Below are 24,258 nucleotides of genomic sequence, written 5' to 3' on the forward strand. Positions count from 1 at the left end.
GGCAACTGGACACTCCCTTACATAGGGTCGAGGGGAGGAGAAGAGCTAGTCAGAGTGAAGTGTAGCAACAATGAAACATACAACTTTCCTCTAGTTCTTTAAAGCTTTCTCTCCCCCACTATCATGATCCCAATTCTACCATACAAATCTGGCTAGACCAGAGGATGTACACTGGCACTGGTACAGGCAGGAACTGGAAACACAGGGAATCGATAGATGAACTCCTCAGGACCAGTGGTGAGAGTGGCAATACTGGTGGAGGGAAGGTGGGGTAGAAAGGGGGAATCGATTACAAGGATCTACATATAATCCCCTCCCTGGGTGAAAGGCGATGTCAGACAGTGTAAGACATGACAAAATAATAATAATTTATAAATTAACAAGGGTGCATGGGAGGTACGAGGAGGGGGGTGGGATGAGGAGCTGATATCAAGGGCTCAAGTAGAAAGCAAATGTTTTAAGAATGATGATGGCAACAAATGTACAAATGTGCTTGACACAATGGATGGATGGATTGTGATAAGACTTGTACAAGCCCCCAATAAATGATTTATAAAAAAAAGAAAATATCATGGCTTGGGGCAGGTGCTCATTAAAGTATGCTCCTTGCTTTTCAACACTTTCAAGAGGCCTTGTGCAGCAGATTGACCCAATGCAATGTGTCTAGATCTCCTGACTGCTGCTTCCATGAGCATCGGTTGTGGGTCCCAGCAGGAGGAAGTCCTCGACAACTCCCACCTCTTCTCCATTTATCACGAGGTTACCTATGGTTGGAGCATGTTGGTTTTCTTTACATTGAATCGTAATCCACATTGAAGGCTGCAATCCTGATCTTTATCAACAAGGCCTGGCTTTCCATTTAGTGCTTATTTTTTCTTTCTTCTTCAGTTTTTCATGTATTTTATTTCTTAGAGTAATTTTAAGTCAACAGAAAAATTGTTCAAGAAGTACAGTGCCCATCTCTCCCCCCAGCTCCTCCCTAAGACCTGAGAAACTTGGATTATAGTAATAAATCAAAACTGGTTCACAATAGTCAGAAGCACACCACAGAACACAGGATGCTACTCATAGGGGTCCTGTGTGCCGGGGGAGACTGGGGGGACTGAGGGGTCACTCTGTACTTCCTGCACCACTTTCTGTTAACTTAAAATGACCATTTTAAAAAGGCCTATTTTTAAAATGTAGAAGAAAGAAAAAACAAAAACCCAAAGACCATAGTTAACTAAGTTGACAGGTAGGCTTAACTTATTGTATTTTTCAGACCTCCTAAAAATAAGACTCTTGTGTACTCCAAAAGAGTGAAAATAAAACACACACTGGGGAGATTTTCTTGGTCCATGATATATCGGACAAGGGACTCCTCTCTGAAATTTATAGAAAAGTTTAATACTTCAACAAGAAAAGGGCAAATAATGCAGTTAAATAGTAGGCAGAGGACACGAACAACTACTTCAACCAAGAAGACATGAAGGCAGCCAACAAACATAAGAAGCAATGATTTAAAACAGAAAAGCTACTAGAGAGATGCAAGCAATGAGATACCATCACCACCCAGCACTGATAACAAAGCTCAAAAACCAAAAATCAGACACTGGTGAGGGGCTGCAGAGACAGGGACCCCCGTATACTCGTGACAGCACCGGGGAAGGATACACCCATCGTGGAAAGGAGTGCAGGGCCTCCTTAGAAAACTGGGAATAGAAATCTCACATGACCCAGCCATCGTATGCGCAGTCTCTCTCCTTGAGAACTAGGAGCCAAGAAGCCAATGGATGATGCATACACTCCCGTGTTCACTGCAGCACTGTTCCCCAAGATGGGCACAGCACGCACGTCTGTGTGTGGAAGAGCAGGTAAGCAGACTCTGGTACGCACACACAGTGGACTACTGCACAGCGTGAAAGAGCTACAAAGAATCTGTGAACACTTTCTATCGCAGGTGAATCTGAAAGATACGTTGAGTGAAACCAGGCAATCACACAAGGACAAATATGGTAGGAGACCACTTTTATAAAAAGTCAAGGCAAGCTTTTCACACTAAAAGATAGGCGCTTTGATGGCGAACAAAGGTAGAAGGGCAAGCGGGAGGAAGTCATTGGCTAGAGGGTAGACTGGCGCTACTGTGGGTGAAGGGGGTGGCAATATGTAAGAAGAGGGAGCGTGGCAAAAAAACATGGAGGGCAAGGCACTGGGACGTTTGCACGAGTTTAAAGGCAGCAGAAGTACTGCTGCCCACAATTTTTCAAGAGCGGTGATCTACAAGCAGCTGCTTGGGTAGGCACACTGTCAGAACAGGTGTGGGAGGGAGAATCTACCGTGTGTGTGTGTGTGTGTGTGTGTGTGTGTGTGTGTGTGAGTGTGTGCACGCTGTGTCTGACAGAGCATATTTGCATGTATTTAGTTCTATCACCAATGTATCTATGAAAGTAGTGGTATGTATATGGGGCAAAGTTATGGAAACTGCTTAGTCGTAACCAAATCCCTTGAGGGAATAGGTCTCTGGGCCTGAGAGATCAGGACAACAGTCTGGGGACACCAAGGTCAACGAGCATTGACATAGTCCACACAGACCATGCTCTGCCTCCTACGTGGCTGAGGGGTCACTGAGGCCTTCGAAGTTTGTGAGCAGCCGCTAAAGGTACGAGAGAAGAGTGATGGGACACGTGGAAGCCATTACACTCTGGACAAACTGAACATGGAGGCAGCGGTCTCCAGAACCCTGGGACCCGAGGAGCTAGGCGGTACCCAGCTGCCACTATCAACTGCTCTGAAAAGGATCCCAGTGGAAGGTCCTCGATAAAATGAGAGAAAAATGTAGGACAAAACCCTCAAAATTGTAAAAGATACCAAGCTTACTTGCTGACTAGAGACAAGATCTCTGAGACGATGGCCCTTACTCGGCCTTCAGGTGTGGACACGAACCCACTCTCCTGACGCAGTGTTCAGTGAAACCCCAGACAGGTCTATTAGGGGATTTTAGAGTCACCAGCCACTGGGGAGGCAAAGGGCAGCATTCACTCCAGGGCAAGGTCCAGGAGGAGGGAGGGGCCTGTGAGCACGCAGGGAGGGGCTGCCAGAAGGAGCCAGCACAGTGTGTGTGGACCGCAGCGTCGAAAAGGGATGGCCTGCTCCATCAGCCTCCACCCAGCCCACCAGGGAAAGCTTTCAAACAAGAGAGGGTTTGCTCTTTTCAGGCATCCTGGGGGCTGGATTGTGAGATTTAAAATAGGGAGCGGGGAAGGAAGGCGAGGGGAGCTCTCTAACGTGGGGGGCTGGAGGTGAGAAAAGGCAGAGCAAAACCCAGAAACCACTCCTGGAGGCGCAGGAATCACAGGACAGGAAACAAACGCCCAGCACCACATAGAAGCCCCGAGAACTGAAGGACAGCTCCAGTGACCCTGGTACTGCCACGCCTTCCAACTGCCCGAGAAGGGCTGGGTCTTCCAACTCCTGCGCAGATGCTCCGTTCTTACAAGCGGGCAGCTACTTCAAATCTCTGCTGAGGGTGCCCCTGATCCAGGTAGGCCCCCAGGACGAGGTTAAGGACAATCTCGTTCTGCAGCCCAGTTCTCGGGCCAAGGGAGGATGCTCAACAGATCCTGGGAGGGGGGTGAATGGTTGGGACTGACCCCTGTACAAGTCAGCTGTTGTCATTCCCCAGGGACTGATCAACTCTGGTGGTGGCCCCACCCCTGCGCTGTGGCCAGCAGTGTTGCACAACAGAGCTTCAAAATGCAGGGTGGTGAGATGAAGCAGGAACAGGAAAAACACACACACACACACACACACACACACACACACACACACGGATGATCCAACCGGCCAGGACCCATCAAAACAAGACTGCCACATCTGCCGGCCCTCCCTTCCACCAGCCACCACCCCCACCAGTCCTTTTAGAGATGGCCCCCAGGTCTCCTGCTTCCTCCTTCCACTTCAACAAGGTCTCTCCCACCACATGCTGTGGGCGGTGAAAGACACCCCCCCCCCCGCAGGTGGCAGGTCAGCTGGGACCCCTCAACGATACCTGCCCCCACTCAACATTAACCAGGCATCACTCTTACAGCTTGGGAAGGCATTCTTTTCTGAAGGCTTTATGTCCTTTGAAATACTACACCCTTTCTTTCTCTCAAGTATTTTTAAGACTCCATAACACCCGGAAATTGTAGCAGGGTTTCCCCCCCTAATCATTTCATGAAAAAGGGAAATCCCATAAAGTGCCCACACTCAAATATATAACTCGTGGATTTCTGCTTGAAGGTATGAGCCCTCAAAATCGGCAATTTGACTTGAGTGTGTTCAAGTCAGGGGGTAGCAGATGCCCCAGTCAGCAGATGGGTTCCTCTGCCAGACATAGCCTCCATTACAGTGCACGTTCCACTGGGACCCCGATGGAGTGTTAGAAAATGTAGCGATCTGGGGAGAACACACACACACACACACACACACACACACACACACACACACACACGGGCCCGATGGAGTGTTAGAAAATGTAGCGATCTGGGGAGAAAACACACACACACACACACACACACACACACGGTAGCCACTCTCCTAAGATGCCTACACCAATAGATGTAGCAATCTGGGGAGAAAACACACACACACACGGTAGCCACTCTCCTAAGATGCCTACACCAATACTGAAACCAGTTTATCCCACAAAGTCCGAAAATCTTCTATCAGCCCACGTGGCCCACTTAGGCGAGGAGGAAATGTGCTCCCATGCATTTGAACTTACCATATGAAGAAGGGTAGATACAGCCTTTTCACTCATGCAAGCTTGGTGCACTGGTTTCTTTGACCAAGCTCTTGAAATATCAACACCCAATGAGTCCTAAGCCTGCCAAGTCGCAACACTGACCCTAACAGCAGCCGTCCAAATGTCCCCCGAGGGCTTGCTATGTGTTCTTACAATGTGCCAAAGACGAGACTGAGTCACAGGCTAAGCAACCCCCAGGGGAAGCTCGAACCTGTCCTACAGGGCAGCTGTGAGCTGGAACCCTCTCAATCACAGCGTGTTTGAAGGAGCCCTGGTGGCACACTGATTAAGCACTCTGAAGAGGCTGGTGGTTGGAATCCACTAGTGGTCCCAAGGGAGAAACGGCCTAGCAATTCTTTCCTGAAAAGACTTCAAAATCATTGGGCCGATAGATGGCGTCCTCTCTCTCCTAAAGAGCAGTGGGCGGCGGGTTTCAAGCCATACTGGACACCACCAGGACCCTGCCTGTAAAGATGGCTGTTGGGAGCCTGGGAGTCAGTTCTGACCCACAGCAACCCTGCGTACAACAAAACGAACAGCGCCTCATCCACCAGCATCCTTACAAGGGTTCTTCTCTTTGAGCCCATCCTTGTAAAGATGGCGGCCCGGGAAACCCCATGGGGTAGTTCGAATCTATCATACTAGGTCACTACGGGCCACAATCAATTGCAGGGCATCAGGGTTTGTCTGGGTGTTGGGTACCATGTCTTAGGCTCCAGGGGCTTTATGGATATGAACGCATTTAACCTTCAACTCTGGGAGGTAGGGGTTGTTACTCATTTATTTGTTCAAGTGTTGATTGTGTCCTTGAAGCAGCCTTCAACTGATATGGTCTGTCTGGTCCCGTGAGCAGCACGGCACCGCATGTCGCTGTAAGGGGTGCTGTTTTGAAGGCCACCGCGCAACACTAATTTTGTTTTCGGGCAGTGTCCTGGAAGAGCTGATAATTGTTGGCTTTGAGTCTGGTGTTAAAAAAGAAATATGAATTCTAATGCTGAGATAGCATGCCTAAGCCTAATAAAATGAAAACTGCAGGTTCCACAATAATCTTAAATTAATCCCAGTATGATGCAGAAAGACAAGTATTGGTACTATTTTTCTCTTTCTCTTAAATCAGATGAAATATATTTCTGAACCACAATGGAAGCTTCAATCAAAAGTTACTGAATTCATTTAAAAGATACTGAGTTCTTATGTCCTGGGAGTCCTGGTGGTGTAGTGGCTATGCACTGGGCTGTTAACTGCACGGTCTGCACTTCCATTCTAAACCACCCGCTGCTGTACTGAAACGATGAGGCTTTCCGCTCCTGCATAGATTTAGTCTTGGAAACCCACAGCAGCAGTTCTAGCTTGTTCTATTGGGTTGCCATGAGTCAGGACTCCCTTGACAGCAGTGAGTTGGATTTTGGTTTGCCCATGGCCTACACCTGGTAATGGGCACTGGGGACATAGGTAGGAAAGAATCCCTGCCCTCTTAAAGCATGTGTGATCGTGCGGGGGCGGGGTTGGGGGTGGTGCACACAGTAATACCTTACATCATGGGTGATCGGAAGTGCTCTTGAGATAAAGTAAGCGGAGTGTGGGAATATTTGGGGGCTGGTGACAAGGGGGGTGGAGATGTCTCCCTCTAGATCTGTACAGTCTAGACTGGCTATCAGGCTACAATAGGCCGACAGGTGAGTCTACAGGAGTGGCTCCCACACGCACGTAGCCAGCAAGCACTTGAAATGTGGCCAGTCCAAATTCTGATTGGCTGAGTATAAATAAGATTGGATTTTGAAGAGGGAACGTGAAAAGAATGTAGACTATTTCAATAATGCTTTATATTGCTTACATGTTGAAATGAAAATGTCATGGACTTATTAGGTTGGATAAAATATATTAAGAGTCATTTCATTTATTCATCATGGTTTTTAATAAGACAAAAGAAAGCCCTAAGCTAACATATGTGGCTCATGGACAGAACTCCAGAAGACTGACCTTTGAAGGCACGCCCCAAAGCCACATTTGCTGTCACTATTTTTAAAATATGTGAGAGTTCACAGCATACCTAGAGAATTTTTTATTTTCTTTTATTTTTAACTGACACCATTTGAGAGTCTCTGTGCCTTTCAAAATGTCTTCTCCAGAGTCCACTTCAAGGTCTCTCCGTACACGATGGAGGATTTCATTCAAAGTTCTGTGCCAAAAAGAACAAAACAAAAGCCAAGCCCAAACCCACTGCCACTGAGTCACTTCTGACTCATAGCAACCCTGTATAAAGTTTCTGAGACTGCACATCTTTATGGGAGAGGAGGACAGTCTCATCTTTCTCCAGAGGAATGGCTAGTGGGGCTGAACCACCGATCCTGAGGTTACAGGACCAATGTCTAGCCCACAGTACCACTACACCCCCCCCCCTTTAAGGCTCTATATATTGTTGTTAGATGCAGGTAGGTCAGTTCTGACTCACAGTGACCCTATGTACAATAGAACAAAGCACTGCCTGGTCTTGTCCCATCCTCCAATCGTTCTTACGTTTGAGCCCACTGGGCTCCCCGGCTCCCCACTGCACCAAGCTGGATGCCTGTTTCCAGGGACTGGTCTCTCCTGACATCATCTCCAAAGTACATGAGTCAGTCTCACCATCTTCCGTTCCAAAGAGCATTCTGGCTGTACTTCTGCCAAGACACCTCTGTTTGTCCCTTTCGCAGTTCATGGAACTTCAGCAGGCTTCAAGAGCACCAAAATTCAAATGCTTTCATTTCCCTCCAGGCCTCCTCACTCAATGTCCAGCTGCCACATGCATGTGAGGCAAACAAAAATACCAAGGCCTGGACCAGGTGCACCTTAGCCCTAAAAGGGGCACCCTTGCTTGTGAAAACCGTGAGAAGTTAGATGCGCCACGGCTTCGGTAGCGACGGCTCTCGCTGTGTTTGAGCCGCTCTAACCCCCTCCCCCAGGACCGTCGCAGTCGGCTAGTCCGCGCTTCACGGTAACCATGTGCGACCGAAAGGCCATGATCAAAAATGCCGACATGTCGGAGGAGATGCAACAGGACTCGGTGGAGTGCGCGACTCAGGCGCTGGAGAAATACAACATAGAGAAGGACATTGCGGCCCACATCAAGAAGGAGTTTGACAAGAAGTACAATCCCACTTGGCACTGCATTGTGGGCAGAAACTTTGGTAGTTATGTGACACATGAAACTAAGCACTTCATTTACTTCTACCTGGGCCAAGTGGCCATCCTTCTGTTCAAATCTGGTTAAAGCATGGATTGTGCCCACACACCCAGTGATCCATCCAAAACCAAGGACTGTCGCCTAAATTCCAAATACCAGAGACTGGACTCTTCAGCCTTGCTAAGGGAACACCTCCACCTTTGAACCTTTTTGTGTTGTTTGGTACAGGACCTCCTCTGTACTCCTCTGTGGTTATAAAGCAATTAGCAAAAAAAAGAAAACCGTGAGAAGATCTTGGGCAGCAGATTTACTCCGTGTAATATGTTGTTTGATTTCCTGACTGCTGCTTCCAGGAGCACTGATTGTGGATCCAAGCAAGATGAAATCCTTGACAACTTGAACCTTTAATCCGTTATCATGATGTGACCCACTGGTCCGGTGTAGTGAGGATTTTGGTCTTCTTATTGAGCTGCAAACCATACTGAAGACTGCAAGTCTTGATCTTCAACACCAAGTGCTTCAAGTCCCTCTCACTTTCCACGAGCGAAGTCCCTTCACTTGGTCACTTGCATGTGGCAGGTTGCTAATAAGCATCCCTCTCATTCTGATGCCACGTTCCTCCTTGAATTATTTTCTCAGCATGCAGATTGAATAAGGATACTGAAAAGATACAACCCCGACACACACCTTTCCTACTTTGCCCTGTTCTGTTTGCACAGCTGCCTCTTGCTCCGTGTACAGGTTGTGCGTCAGCACAATGAAGTGTTCCAGAAGTCCCATTCTTCTCAATGTTATCCTTAGTTATGAGCCACACAGTCGACTGCTTTTGTGTAATCAATAAGACGCAAGTAGTCATTTTTCTGGTATTCCCCACTTTAATCCAAGATCTTTGTGACATCAATTAAAGATGTCCCTTGTTCCATATCCTCTTCTGAATCTGGTTGAATGTCTGGCTGCTGTCAATGCATTGTTGTGACCACTGTTGCGTGATCTTCAGCAATATTTTACTTACTTGTGATATTAAACATACTGTTCTATAATTCAAACATTTTGTTGGAGCACCTTTCTTTGAAATAGGTACAAAAAGGGATCCCTTCCAGTTGGTGGGCCAGGCAACTGTCTTTCAAATTTCTTGGCACAGACTAGTGTATGTTTCCATCAGTGAATTGAGACACTTCAATTGGTAGCCTGTCAGTTTTGGGAGCTTTGTTTTTGACTAATGCCTTCAGTGCAGCTTGGACTTCTTTCAGTACCACGGGTTCTGGATCATCTGCTGCTACCCACTGAAATGGATGAATGTCGACTAGCTCTTTTTGGTCCAGTGACTCGGAAATCCTTCCATCTTTTTGGATGCTTCCTGCATGGTTCAATACTTAGCCCTCAGAATTTTCCAGGATTGCAATGCAAGGCTTGGATGTTTTTCTTCCATGTTTTCAGTGTAAGATCACTAGAGGAATTCTGGTTTTTTTGGTTTGCTAACTTTAGATCTTTACACATTTCATTATAATACTTTATTTTGCACGCTGCACCAAACCTGAGGGCAACGTAACCACGTAGAGACATGCATGAAAAGATTGGGTTGCAGCGCCGGCCCCAACCAGAGCCACACTGCCCCCCCGCCCTGCCCCCCGAAGTCTGTGAGACAGAGACAACACCAACCCTACAGGCTGGGGAGAGGAGCCACGCTGCCACGCCCACATGGAAGCAAACCAAGAAGGAAAAAGAGAGAGGACCAGTTTAGACCCCATATCAGCACAGCAAGTCCGGAGGATGATGTCCCTGCACAGAGCTGCTAAGGCACAGAGAGGACCGTAGAGCCGACAACAGCTCAAGACATGTTGCCCCTCACTGGAGCATACCGAGACAGAGGACAATACTGGGGACACACGGCAGGGAGTGAGTCCAGTCTGAACACCCCTCCCCCGCAAGCAGGGCAAACCAAGAAGAGAACACAACAGATCAGCAACAGAAGAAAAAAAATAAAAACCCACAAAAACCCTCAAAGCCCCTGAGGAGCCCCCCAAATAGACTTCAGGCTAGGAGGAGCAGCTCCTGGAATTCCCCCAGGACTGGTGGAGAGATAGTCACAAAGGTTGGCAGATGGACCTGGAATTATGTTTTTATTTTCCCTCATTTTTTCCTTTCAATCCTTTGTTTTCTTTTTGTTTCGTCTGTGTTATTGTTAGTTTGCCTACTTATATGAGACAGGCATGGGAAGCAAGTTTGAGGAGAAAGCAACAGGACCAATGGCTCTGGAGGGACCTGGGGGAGAAGGAGGTGAGAGAAGGGAGCGGTGAGCAAACGTCGTAGACAGGGGAACAACTAGGGAATTAAAATCAATAACAAGGAGGGCGTAGAGATCCTGGGGATATTGGAGCAACAATAATCTAGCTGAGAAGAATTCCTAAGAGGCGGAAGCAGGGCGATGGTGGGGCAGAAGGAAGGTGAAAGGAAACAGAAATGATTTAGGACGCAGCTATATAAATAGAGGTATAAGCATAGGTGTGTATATATGTTAATACATTAATTCATAAAAATAGAGATATTGGCCTATGTACATATATTTCTACGGCAATACACGGAGGTAGAGGATGGACTTTGGGCCTCTGCTCATTCCCTCCCTCAATGCAAGAACACTTTGTTCTAACAAACTGGCATTCTGTGATGCTCACTGTCCCAGCACGATTACTGAAGACAAAATGGGTGCACAGCAAATGTGATGAATAAAGTGGATGATACCTGGCTATCAAAAGATAAAGTGTCTGGGGCCTTAAAGGCTTGAGGTTAAGCAAGTGGCCATCTATCAGAGAAGCAACAAGCCCACATGGAAGAAGCACACCAGCCTGTGTGATCATGAGGTGTTGTCGGGACTGGGTAACAGGCATCAGAAGACCCAGAACAAACAAACAAACAAACCATATTATTGAGAATGAGGGGTTTGAAGCAGAGACCCAAAGGCCTGTAGACAATTGGACATCCCCTCACAGAGGAGTCACAGAGAAGGGCGCAGTATAACACTGATGAAACACACAATATTCCTCTGGTTTTCCTTGAGGTTTCCTGACCCCCCACTGTCATGACCCCAGTACTGGCTTTCACTGCAGGTTAGACCAGAGCATGTGCACAGGTACAGATAAGAGAGAGAGCTCACGACACATGGAATCCAAGAACAGGAATGGGAATAGTGATACCAGAAGGGAAGGGGGTAGTGAGGAAAGGAGGAGAGAAAAGGGGAACCGATCACAATGATCGACACATACCACACACATCCCTCCTGGGGGACTAACAACAGAAGCCATGGGGAAGGGAAACAGCTGTTAGTGTAAGATATGAATAATAATTTATAATCTATCAAGGGGTCACGAGGGTGGGGAAGGAAGGGAAAAAAGAGGAGCTGACACCAAGGGCTCAATAGAAAAGTAAATGTCTAGAAAAGAATGATGGCAACATATGTACAAATATGCCTGATGCAACTGATGTACGGATTGTTATAAGAGGGCAAGAGCTCCCAAGAAAATGATCTTTTAATTTAAAAAAATACCTTACTTCTGGGAGGCTGGCCCCAGCACCATAAATTAAGTGGATTCCTGCCCCTCCCCCAAAAAGAATTTGTTCCAAAGGACGACATTGACTCTGCAGCTCCGGGAGATGGATATATCTGATCAGAGCACACGGGAGCAGATGAAGGGGCAGGAGGAGAGAGTAGAGCACAGCCTGGCCCACCAGGCCGTGATGATGATGTTCCTGAGTAGAGCAGCCAGTCCACAGAGAGAACAACATGGCTGGCCCCACTATGAGAAATGATGCCAATCAGTGACTAAGGGCGATACAGGGGACAGCACCGGAGACACAGTGTGGGAATTGCACCTGACCTGATCCTACCACACCGAGGCAAATCACTGGGGGAGTGCAGCAGAACAGCAAGGGAATGGAGTGGCAAGGTCCCCAGGGAATGCTGAAAGTGGACTTTGGGGCCAGGGCGTGGTGCCCCAACAGACTGGACTGGAAAACAGTCCTAAGGGCCAGCAAAGATCCCTGAACTAACTACAAGCTTTTCTCTTGTGAACTGTTTTGTTCTGTTCTTTGTCAGTGGTTTGTTTTTGTTGTTTTGTTGTCTGGTTGTATACTGTTGTTTTGTTTTCCTCTGTCTTGTTTTCGTGCATGTTAGTGTCTCCACAGGTCTGTCTGAATAGGACAGGCTGGATGAACTACCTGGAGGAAAAACAACGGGACCGACAGTTCCGGGGGGACTTGGGTGGGGGGGTAGGGGGGGTAAGGAAGTGGTGTTAACAAACACAGGGACAAGGGAAAAACAAGGGACCCCAAATGGTAGAGAGGGGGGAGTGGCAGGCCTGGTGGGAAATGATCAAGGGTAAGGTTGCTTAGAGAAGAGGTATATGCTAGCCCAGGTGGCGACGAAGCATGGTAGTAGGGCAGGAGGAAAGTCAAGGGAGATGGAGGAAAGAGCTAGGAGTCAAAGGGCACTTATGGAGATCTAGACAAAGACATGTATATGCAAATATATATAGGAGGATGGGGAAATAGATCTATGTGTCTATATTTATAGGTTAAGTATTAAGGTGGCAGAAGGACCTTGGGCCTCTACTCAAACACTCCCTCAATGCATGAATACCTTCTTTTATTAAATTGGAGCTCTATGATGCTCACTCTCCCGACATAACTGCTGGAGTCAAAGTGGGTGAACAAGTAAATGTGGTGAAGAAAGCTGATGGTGCTCGGCTATCAAAAGAGATAGTGACTGGGGTCTTAAAGGCTTGAAGATAAACAAGCGGCCATCTAGCTTAGAAGCAACAAAGTCCACATGGAAGAACACACCAGCCTGTGTGATCGAGTGGTCTCGAAGGGATCAGTTACCAGGCATCAAAGAACAAAAAATCATATCATTGACTGCACACCTCCATGATAGGATCGCTGAAGACAAATGGGTGCATAAGCAAATGTGGTGAAGAAAGCTGATGGTGCCCGGCTATCAAAAGAGATAGTGTCTGGGGTCTTAAAGGCTTCAAGGTGAACAAGCGGCCATCTAGTTCAGAAGCAAAAAAGCCCACATGGAAGAAGCACACCGGCCAGTGTGATCACGAGGTGCCAAGGGACCAGGTATAAGGCATCATGCAAAAAAAAAAAATATATAAGTGTGTGTATGTATATATGTGTGTGTGTGTATGTATGTGTATATATATACCATATTAAATGAAGGGGGAAGTGCAGAGTGGAGACCCAAGGCCCAAGTGTCGGCCAATGGAGATCCCCTCATAGAGGGGTTTAGGAGAGGAGATGTGTTAATTAGGGTGCGAGGTAGTACTGATGAAGAACACAGCTTTCCCCCAGATCCTGGATGTTTCTTCCCCCCAACTACCATGATCCAAATTCTACCTTGCAGGGCTGGATAGGGCAGAGGCTTTACACTGGTACATATGAGGGCTGGAGGTACAGGGAATCTAGGGTGGATGATACCTTCAGGACCAAGGGAGTGAGGGACGATGCTGGGAGAGTGGAGGGTGAGTGGGTTGGAAAGGGGGAACTGATTACAAGGATCCACATGTGACCTCCTCCCTGGGAGAGGGACAGCAGAGAAGGGGGGGAAGGGAGACTCCGGATAGAGCAAGATATGACAAAATAACGATGTATAAATTACCAAGGGCACATGAGGGAGGGGGAAAGGGGAGGGAGGGGGAAAAAAAAGAGGACCTGATGCAAGGGGCTTAAGTGGAGAGCAAATGCTTTGAGAATGATTGGGGCGGGGAATGTATGGATGTGCTTTATACAACTGATGTATGTATATGTATGGATGGTGATAAGAGTTGTATGAGTCCCTAATAAAATGTAAAAAAAGAAAAGAGGAGAAAAAAATGATGAGGGCAAAGACTGTACAGGTGCTTTATACAATTGATGTATGTATATGTATGGACTGTGATAAGAATTGTATCAGCCCCAATAAATTGTTAAAAAAGAAAAAAAAATACCTTACTTTGTTTTCCAAATGGTCCTTTGAAAATGTCCCCTCAGTTCTTTGACTTCATTACTTCTTCCCTTTGGCATAGCTACTCTATGTTCAAAAACAAGCTTTAAGATTCCCACATAATCCCTGTTATTTGCCAGTTATTCAGTTCTTCATTGAGACATGTATGATGACACAGCCTGACCGATTTCTTTTCCTTTTTTAATCGTCTTATTAGGGGTTCATAAAACTCTTATCACAATCCATATATACGTCAATTGTGTAAAGCACATTTGTACATTCGTTAACCTCATCATTCTCAAAACATTTGCTCTCCACTTAAGCCCCTGGCATCAGCTCTTTTTTCCCCTCTCCCTGCTCCCCACTCCCTCATGAACCACTGATAATTTATTATTTTGTAATATCTTACCCTGTCCAACATCTCCCTTCACCCACTTTTCTCTTGTCTGTCCCCCAGGGAGGAGGTCACATGTAGATCCTTGTAATCGGTTCCCCCTTCCCAACCCACCCTCCCTGTACCTTCCCAGTATTGCCACTCACACCACTGGTCCTGAAGGGATCATCCACCCATGATTCCCTGTGTTTCTGGTTTCTATCTGTACCAGTGTACATCCTCTGGTCTTACCAGTCTTGCAAGGTAGAATTGGGATCATGATAGTGGGGGGAGGGGGAGGAAACATTTAGGAACTAGAGGAAAGTTGTACTTTTCATCTTTGCTACATCACACCCTGTCTGGCTCGTCTCCTCCCCGAGACCCCTCTATAAGGGGGTGTCCAGTGGCCTACAAATGGGCTTTGAGTCTCCACCCTGCACTCCCCCCCTCATTCACTATGGTAAGATTTTTGGTTCTAATGATGCCTGATACCTGATCCCTTTAACACCCCATGATCATAGAGGCTGGTGTGCTTCTTCCATGTGGGATTTGTTGCTTCTGACTGACTGATTTCTTATGACTCTAAATTTATTACTTTTATGAGCGTGCACTTTAAACTTCCGTGTTTTAAATGATCGTTCATTGTTATGGGAAAAACACTCTGAAGTCCGACCCACTAATCTCTAGACACACAAAAGACCGGCATTCTGAAGAGGAAATAGTCAGTAGGAACCAACAGGGGTATTCTCCTGGAGAATAAGCCTAGCAAAATCATCTGATTCCCTCAGATGGATACGTAGTTGAGACCAGATCAAGGCCTCCAATTGGATGCACGACTGTTGTGGACTAAGGTTAAGGCCAGTTGAATTGGGAGCCAAAGGGCAGGAAGGAAAAGCTATAAGGAGAGGCACGTGAAGCCTTCAAAGCAGTTAAAATGCTAGACTCCTTATGTGCAAACCTAAACTTACCTGAGAGAAGGGAAGAGACTGTCCTAGGTCATCCTGATGTGGGATCCCAGAATCTAAGGGGCTCCAGTAAAGCATTTCTGAAGCAAAAACTCCCAAACACCTTTTGCACTCGCAAAGAAACATCTTAAAATACCTCCAGAGACAGAAAGCTCCCGCCAATGAGAAATGATTTAAGCAGATCTGGCAGAAACGAATACCTACCCTCAAAGCCTACATTTACTGGCAGAAACGTGAGTGACAAATGAGGGCAATACAGAGAATTTTAGATCAAGTTTAAATTAAAACACAGCAAAAAAAACCAAATCAGACCTAATTTTAAAATAAAAATTAAAGACTTATGTCAGATTTGGGGTCATTTGAGAAAGGATGAAAATTAAGTGAGAGTGTGGAATTGCTGTTGGTTTTCTTAAAGATCACGATAGTACTGGGACTCTGTAAATGTGAGTGAGAGTAAGCCCACATGGGAGAAGCACCCCAGCCTGTGTGATCACGAGGTGTCGAAGGGATGAGGTATCAGGCATCAAAGAACAAAAAAATCATATCATTGTGAATGAGGGGGAGTGCAGAGTGGGGACCCAAAGCCCATCTGTAGGCAACTGGACATCCCCTTGGTTGCGTGGAAGAGACCAGCCAGTCAGGGTGTGATGTAGCAATGATGAAAGATACAACTTTCCTCTAGTTCCTAAATGCTTCCTCCCCAACCCCCTCACTATCATGATCCCAATTCTCTCTTACAAATCCGGCTAGACCAGAGGATGTACAATGGTACAGATAGGAACTGGAGACACAGGGAATCCAGGACAGATGATCCCTTCAGGACCAATAGTGGGAGTGGCGATACCGGGAGGGTAGAGGGAGGGTGGGGTAGAAAGGGGGAATCGATTGTAAGCATCTACATATAAGCCCCTCCCTGGGGGACGGAAACAGGAAAGTGGGTGAAGGGAGATGTCAGACAGTGTAAGATATGAAAAAATAATAATTTATAAATTATCAAGGGTTCATCAGGGAGAGGAGAGCAGGGAGGGAAGGGAAAAATGAGGAGCTGATGCCAGGGGCTTATGGGGAGAGCAAACATTTTGAGAATGATGAGGGTAATGAATGTACAAATGTGCTTTACACACTGATGTATGTATGGGTTGTGATAAGTTATATGAGCCCCCAATAAAATGATTTTTTTAAAAGTGAGTAAGAGTACCATGTAAACAGGGCAAAATGTTAAAGCATAAATATATCAGCGAACAAAATACAAAACAAAACTCTGAATTCTACGGACCAAAAAAACCAGAAATATGAAACAAATAAATATCTCCTTGTTCTTTAAACATTCTGCCATAGGCTAAAAGAAGCCCGGTGGCACAGTGCCTAAGTGCTCAGCTACTTCTTGACATGTCGGTGGTTCAAATCCACCATTCACTCTGCAGGGGAGCACTGTGATAGCCTGCTTGCGTAAAGATTTCAGTCTTGGAAATTCCCAACACATGCAACGATAGATAGATAGATAGATAGATAGATAGATAGATAGATAGATAGATAGATAGATAGATAGATAGATAGATAGATAGATAGATAGATATAGATAGATAATTTCTATATATATGTATTCTCCCATGCTTTGACAAAATTACATTGTGCGATATATACTTGTCTTTTAAACAGGTCACTTAGTTATGCCACCTTCTACAGAAAGCTGATCTCAGGAACACAGTAGAGTGGTTCAGGTAGGAGTCAGACACACCTGCCTTCAAACAAACTCACTCTCTACTATTTGTTGTGTGAACTCGGTTAAGATACTAACCTGTCTACACCTTGTCTTCCTAACTGCATGGGAGAAATACCAGGCTTTGAACTCCCATAAAGAGTTAGTCTTGGAAAACTACAGGGACAATTCTACCCTGCCCTATGGAGTCACTATAGGTCAGCATCCACTTGATGGCAGGGAGTTTTATTTGTATCTTATTAAATCGTGCTGGTGGCACAGTGGGTTAAGCACTGGACAGTTCACCTCAAGGCGAATGATCCAAAGGCATCAGAGGTCCCTCAGGAGAAAGAAGAGGCTTTCTAATCCCGTAAAAAACCATGCTGTCCTACAGAATCACTAGATGAGTCAGAATCAACGTGATGGTGAGGGTTATCTGTTGAAGTTGTTATAATAACTATACGGTTAAAAACTCTAAAGCGATTAAACAGAGCAGCTGGCAGAGAGCAAGTCCTTAATTCATGTCAGCTGTTATTGATTCCCACCACATTATAAAACAAGCTAACTTTCCCTTAGGAATATGTAACACAATTTTGACTTACCGTATATACTCGTGTATAAGCCCAATGTGCTGAAAAACGGATTCAGCTTATACACGGGTCAGTGGTACCTCACTGAGACCCCCCAAGGTAACGGGACAAGTCCCCATTATCTCGCGGGTGATTGCCATTTCTCCGCTGTTCATTCTAAGCCCTGCTGACACTGCAGGGCTTTGAATGTTTGTTTACTCACATCTAACCAATCAGAGCCGTCCTACGACGTGTATCTTTGAATAAACCTTTTAAAGACTGTGTGCGAAAGATGTGGCATGACTGGATGTCATCTGGTCAAGCCCGACTAACAAAGGAGGAAATCTCATGAAGCCTGACATAGAGTTAATAGCAAAGTGGGTTCGAGATGCATGGGAAGACATTCCAGAAGACATGGTGCAATGTGCCTTCCAGAAATGTAGTATTAGTAATGCTATGAATGGGAGTGAAGACTGCGCTTTGTATGAAAATGACAGCAGTGATGGTGATGACGGTGATCTCAGTGAGGGCGGCGTCTATGATGACCTCGCACCAGCTGAAGCTCTGCACTGGGATACGGATGATGATGAGGAATCCAGTTTTGAAGGATTTGAACTCTACATTTTAGCTTGGTTGCTGATTGAGCTCAGGGAATAGTACTCTTAAGGAATCATTGTTGACACCTTATTGTTTTTGTTGAACCTATTTTCCACTTACTGTGCTGGTTTACTAATGTTAAATGACTTGTCCTTTTATTTAAAATAAATATTTAAATACATTACCCCATTGATGTCTCAATTTTTAGTAATTTTATTTTCATTTGTTTTGATTATTGAAACTCACCAATAGCTTCTGCATTTTCTACCCTAGGCTTATACTCGAGTCAATCAGTTTTTCTGGTTTCCCAGGTAATAATTAGGTACCTAGGTTTATACTTGGGTTGCCTTATATTCAAGTATATACGGTAAATTCTCTTTTGGAAGTGAAAATGCACAGCCTATTTGAACTTTGATTTCTGCAAACAAGCAGAGCACACAAGCAAGGGTCACGCACCACTCTCGCGTTAAAAATGGAGGCATGCTTAATTTATTACCTAAAGTCTAGGCTTTAAAATCTGCACTGTACAATACATATATAAAATGATTGTTTTAAAAAAGATATGACTTGGTTCACTTGCTTCTTAGATACAAGGAACTTACATGGCTGGCGAGAATCTGTTTAACGACTTTACAACATAGTTTGGTGGTGTGCTGGTTAGGTGCCATGAGGCCCCCTGCAATTCACAGCGACACTACGTACCACAGAACAAAACCCTGCTGGGTCCTGCACCACCCTCACTGTCTTTGCTGTGCTTGAGCCCGTTGTTGCAGCCAGTAGGTCAGTCCATCTCCCGAGGGTCTTCTGTTACCCTGACCTTCGACTTCATGTCCTTCTCCAGGGACAAGTCCCTCTTGAGAAGCTGTCCCAAGGACGTGCTATGAAGTCTCACCAACTTGGCTTCTCAGGAGCATCCTGGCCGCAGCTTCTCTGTGCCAGCTTTGCTCTTTCTTCTGGAAGTCCATGGCATATTCGATATTCTTCACCACCCCACCACAGTTACAGGTATCAATTCCTCTTCCATCTTCCTCATTGTCTTGTTTTTGTATGTGTACCAGTGACTGAAAAAGACCATGGCTTGGGTCAGACTCAGCTTAGCCCTCAAAGTGACATCTGTGATCCTTAACCCTTTTTAAAAATCATTTAATTGGGGGGGGGGGGAAACTCTTACAAATCCTGTAACAATAATCCACCATTCAATGGTATCGAGCACACTTATACACGCGTTGCCATCAACATGCCCAAAACAATGTCTTTGTACTTGAGCCCTTGGTATCAGCTCCTCTCTTTTTCCCCCACTCCCCTGATCCTTTAAGAAGTTTTTGTTTGTTTTGCAGATTTGCCCAATACATCTTTTAGCTTTCTTACTGCTGTTTCCATGTGCCCTGATTGTGAATCCAAGTGAAATGATGTCTTGGAAAATTTCAGCCCTTTCTCCATTTATCGTGATGTTTCTTATTGATCAAGCCAGGAGGGCTTTTGTTTTCTTTCTGCTGATGTGAGAGTAATCCACACTGGAGGCTGTAGTCTATGATCTTTATGAGCAAGTGCTTCAAGTCCTCTTTACTTTATCAGGCAAAGATGTGTCTGGTGCTCATTGCAGGTTGATGCCAAGTCTTCCTGGAATCCTAATGCTGTGGTCTTTATATAGTCTAGTTTCTCTAATTATTTTCTTAGAATATAGCATAAGTATGGTGAAAAGACGTAACCCTGACATGAACCTTCTTTGCGTTTAAACCACACAGGATGTCCTTGTTCTGTTTGTATTAAGTGCCAGAAATCAATTTTACGTGACCACATATGACACCATCATTTTTTAAAATCATTTTATTGGGGGCTCATACAACTCATCACAATCCATACATACATCTATTGTGTCAAGCACATTTACTACACCATCATTAGTACACTTGACTCTTGCAATAAAAAAAAGGCTAAGTTTTTTTCAAATAGAATTTTCTTCTTAAACAATGTGGCCATGCCTGATGAAGAATACATGAAACCAAATCTTAAATACAAATCTTGACTGAGGAGTATGACAATGTCAATCCTGCAATAGAGGAAAGTTTACAGGTTCAGGAAAGGTAAATCTTTATATGAGGCCATCAGAGAGATAAAATAGGATGTGTATTTCCCAATGTCGATACTGCTTTATGCATTTCCCTAACTAGGTCACAAACTGCTTAACAGAAGACTCGTTTTCATCTCTAAAGAGACTCAAAAGCTCTCCCAAACAAAAAAAAACTCACTCACTGCCATCTAATCAATTTCAACTCATAGTGATCCTATAGGCGAGAGTCAAAGTAAATGTGCCTCTGTGGTTCCAAAGTTATACACCTTTACTGGAACTGACAGCCTCATCTTTCTCCCTTAGAGCAGCTGCTGGATTTGAACTGTAACCCACTGCACCACAAGCGCTGTTTCCATGCACAACACTAATTCCAGAAAGACTGAATGAATTCTCTTAGATATGAATGTAAGTAGATATTGTTTGGCAGCTTAGCTGTGATAAATCATTTTTATATCGGTAAGTCCATGGAAGAGAAAGTAATGTTTTCCATTATAACATGTTAGAAATTAAACACCCGTCTAAACATAAGGCATAAGATTTTGTTGTAGAATTTGTTTTCCGATCATTAAGTTTTCTTGACACTTTTCTCATTTATAATTGTGGTATTTATTATAAAACAAGCATCAAGATAGCTGTTGAAAGCAAAATTGGTAAACACATTTTTCTTTCCCTTTCTGGAGGATAGACAGAATTTTACATGGACTGTTGAAATAACTAGATTCATTCATTTTCTTTGTTGTAGAATTATGAAGGGGTTTCAAAAATTCATCGGATGATTCTATTATCCTTTAATTCCATGTTTCCATTAATTCTTTGATGCTCACTTGTATGTGGAATATACTTTTGGTAGATATTATAGTTTATAGCAAAAGTCAGTATCCTGCATCCACTAAACAAATTTAATCCTTTAATTCATCCCATTTCACTAAAACCACATAAGTCACTTTTGCATTCAGTTGCTAATATTTCACCAGCATTAACAACCTGGCCAGCTAAAGGTGCATACACACACACACACACACACACAGCCCCAGCCCCAAATCAAACCCACTGCCATTGAGTCCACTCAACTTACAGTGCTGGTGATACAGGGTTTCAGAGAGTGTAAATATTTGCAGAAGCCCCATCCACCACCGCCAGGCCACAGGCACGTCTTACTGGCATTGTTCCAATCGCTTCCTAGCTGGTCCTGTGCTTCTGCTTTTGTTCCCTTCACAGTCTACTCTCCATCCAGTAGCTAGAGTCATTCTTTCTAAAGCTCCAGGCATCCTCCTTTGATCCCATTGGAAACCCACCAAGACTTTCCATTTTACTCAGCGTAAGAGAGCTGTTAAATCTCTGGGTCCACACAGATTCACGGCGGATTCCTGGAGTTCATATGGGCTTGACACCTTTCTCCCGGACGCTGCCCTATCCTGCCTCCGATACTGCTTCCCCAGCATGTCTTGCTCCCTTCCCTTCAGTTTATGCCCAACTGTTACCCTGTTCAAGAGGCAAAGGGCAGATTGTATTAAAAAGGGAAACAAAGGATACTGTTACCCAGAGGAAAGGGGAGAAGGTGGGCAGACAGCTTCCTTGAACCTATCTTTTTATATAGTTTTGATTGAGCCATGTTACTAATTTCTATGTTTACAAAATTAAATCAAGGAAAAATAAAACCCTACAATTAAGTAGAAACAACACCAAATCAATGCAACTGCATATCAAGCTGACAGCATTAACTACACAAAAACCAATGTCACTGCCAGTCAATTCCAGCTCACGGCGACCCTACAGGAAAGGGTAGAACCATCCCTGTAGGTTTCCAAGACCCTAACCCTTTACAGGGGTAGCCAGTCTTGTCTTTCTCCTGAGGCAGAATGACACAGAATGGGGGAGGGATGAATACAGTAACATTTGAATACAGTATTCTGTATTTCACTGAATGCATTAGAAAATAAAAACAATTGCAATACTGGGACACGAGCCAAGCCTGAGTAAATTCAGACACATAGAGATTACTCAGACGTCCTTCCTGGATCATCACACCATAAAATTTGAGATAAATAATAATAGGAAGACCAGAAAAACAAGAACATACGATTGGAGGGTGAATAACGATCTTCCAAGACATGAATGGGTACTGGCCCAGATTAGAGAGGAGTTTAGGAAGTTTCTAGAAACTAATGAGAATGAGACTACAACGTGTCAAAACTCATGGGTTACTATGAAAGCAGTTATCAGAGGTAACTTGATAGCAATAAGTGCATATATGAAAAAGGAAGAGAGACTTAAGACTGGCCCGCTATCACAAAACCTCCAGCAACCACAACAGAATCAGCAGAACAACCCCTCCAATAACAAAAGAAAAGAAATAATAAATATCAGGGCAGTTAAACCAATCAGAAGACAAGAGAACGATGCAAAAAAAATCAATGCAGCAAAAAGCTGGTTCTTTGAAAGGATTGACAGAATTGTCAGACCATTGGCAAACCTAACCAAGGAAAGGAAGGAGTAAACATCAATAGCCAGGTGGAGGGATGAGACTGGGGAAGTCACAAAAGGCCTCAAGGAGAGTAAAAGGGTAATCACAAAGTACTATGAGCGTCTGTATTCTCATGAAGTCAACAACATGAAAGACGTGGAAAAATACTTGGAAAAACAACCCCTCCCTAGATTATCCCAGATAGAGGTCAAGAACCTCAACAAACCCATAGCATAAGAAGAAATCGATATGGTTATTAAGAACCTACCAACAAAAAAAAGCTCCCGGACCAGATGGCTTCACAGGAGAATTCTACCAAGCATTCAGGGAAGAGCTGACAGCGATCCTCCACAAATTGTTCCAGAGCGTAAAGTAAGGATGGCAAACTTCCGAACTCAGTTTCCGAAGCCAGTATGACTTTATATCCAAATAGGGCAAGGATCCCACAGGAATAGAGAGCTACACACTGACATCTCAGATGTAAAAATCCTTAACAAGATAGTGGCCAATAGAATACAAAAGTATATAAAACATATCATCCACCCTGACCAGGTAGGATGCATTCCAGGGATGCAAGGATGGTTTAACATCCAAAAAGTCCACACTGATAAGAAAAAGTATAAAACTCAATGATAATATCGATAGATGCAGAAAAAGCATTTGACAACATCCAATACCCATTCCTAATTAAGACACTCAAGAAGATAGGAATTGAAGGAAAATTCCTCAATACAAGCTATCTACGAAAAGCCAATGGCCAATCCCACTGAAAAAGGGGAGTTAACAAGGATGTTCTTTGTCCCCATTTCTATTCAACATCGTATTGCAGGCCCTAGATAGCAACATAAGACAATGGAAGGACTTCAAGGCATCCAACTGGGAGAAGGGGAGGTGAAACTATCACTATTTGCAGCTATATTTATATCCCAAAAGCTCCACAGCAGGACTACTGACAGTGATAGAGGAATATGGAACAGTGGCAGGATACAAGATCAACAAACAGATGTCTATTGGTTTGCTGTATACATCAGACAAGACCATAGAAGAGGAGATCAAGAAGGCAGTACCCTTCACAATAGCCAAGAAATATCTAGGGATATATTTAAGCACCAAAACAAAAGACTCATACATGGAAAACTGCTGGACCCTTTTACAGGAAACCAAAAGCGACCTCCACAAATGGAAGAATATCCCATGCTTGTGGATTGGAAGACTCAATATAGTAAAGCTGTCAATCTTACCTAAGGCACTATATAAGTTTAACGCTATCAAATACCAACAACCTTCTTCAAAGAATTAGAAAACCTGACCACCAATTTCAGATGGAAGCCCCGATTAGCAGAGAACTCTTCAAGAAGGACAAAGCCGGAGGGCTCGCTTTACCTGACTTTAACACTTACTACACAGACACAGTGGTCAAAACAGTGTGGTATCGGCACAATGACATGTACAGACTAACAGAAAAAAACAAAAAACCCCAGAAATAAAACCATCAGTATATAGACAACTGATCTTTGACAAGGGCCCCAAAAGCATCAAGTGGGAGACAGATGCCCTCTTTAACAAGTGGCGCTGGAAACAATGGAAATCCACATATAGAAAAATGAAACCA

At 44.6% G+C, this 24,258-nt stretch overlaps 1 protein-coding gene and 1 pseudogene across 1 annotated transcript in view; one reads left to right on the top strand and one right to left on the bottom strand.

The window, feature by feature from the left end:
- The window catches only part of CD58 (CD58 molecule), a 70,839-nt gene that overhangs the window by 41,552 nt on the left and 5,029 nt on the right, over window positions 1-24,258 (bottom strand). The window lies entirely within an intron of this gene.
- Window positions 7,645-8,167, top strand: LOC142437012 (dynein light chain 1, cytoplasmic pseudogene; annotated as a pseudogene).

This window comes from Tenrec ecaudatus, chromosome 1 (genome assembly GCF_050624435.1).
Source record: "Tenrec ecaudatus isolate mTenEca1 chromosome 1, mTenEca1.hap1, whole genome shotgun sequence".
NCBI classification, from domain to species: domain Eukaryota; kingdom Metazoa; phylum Chordata; class Mammalia; order Afrosoricida; family Tenrecidae; genus Tenrec; species Tenrec ecaudatus.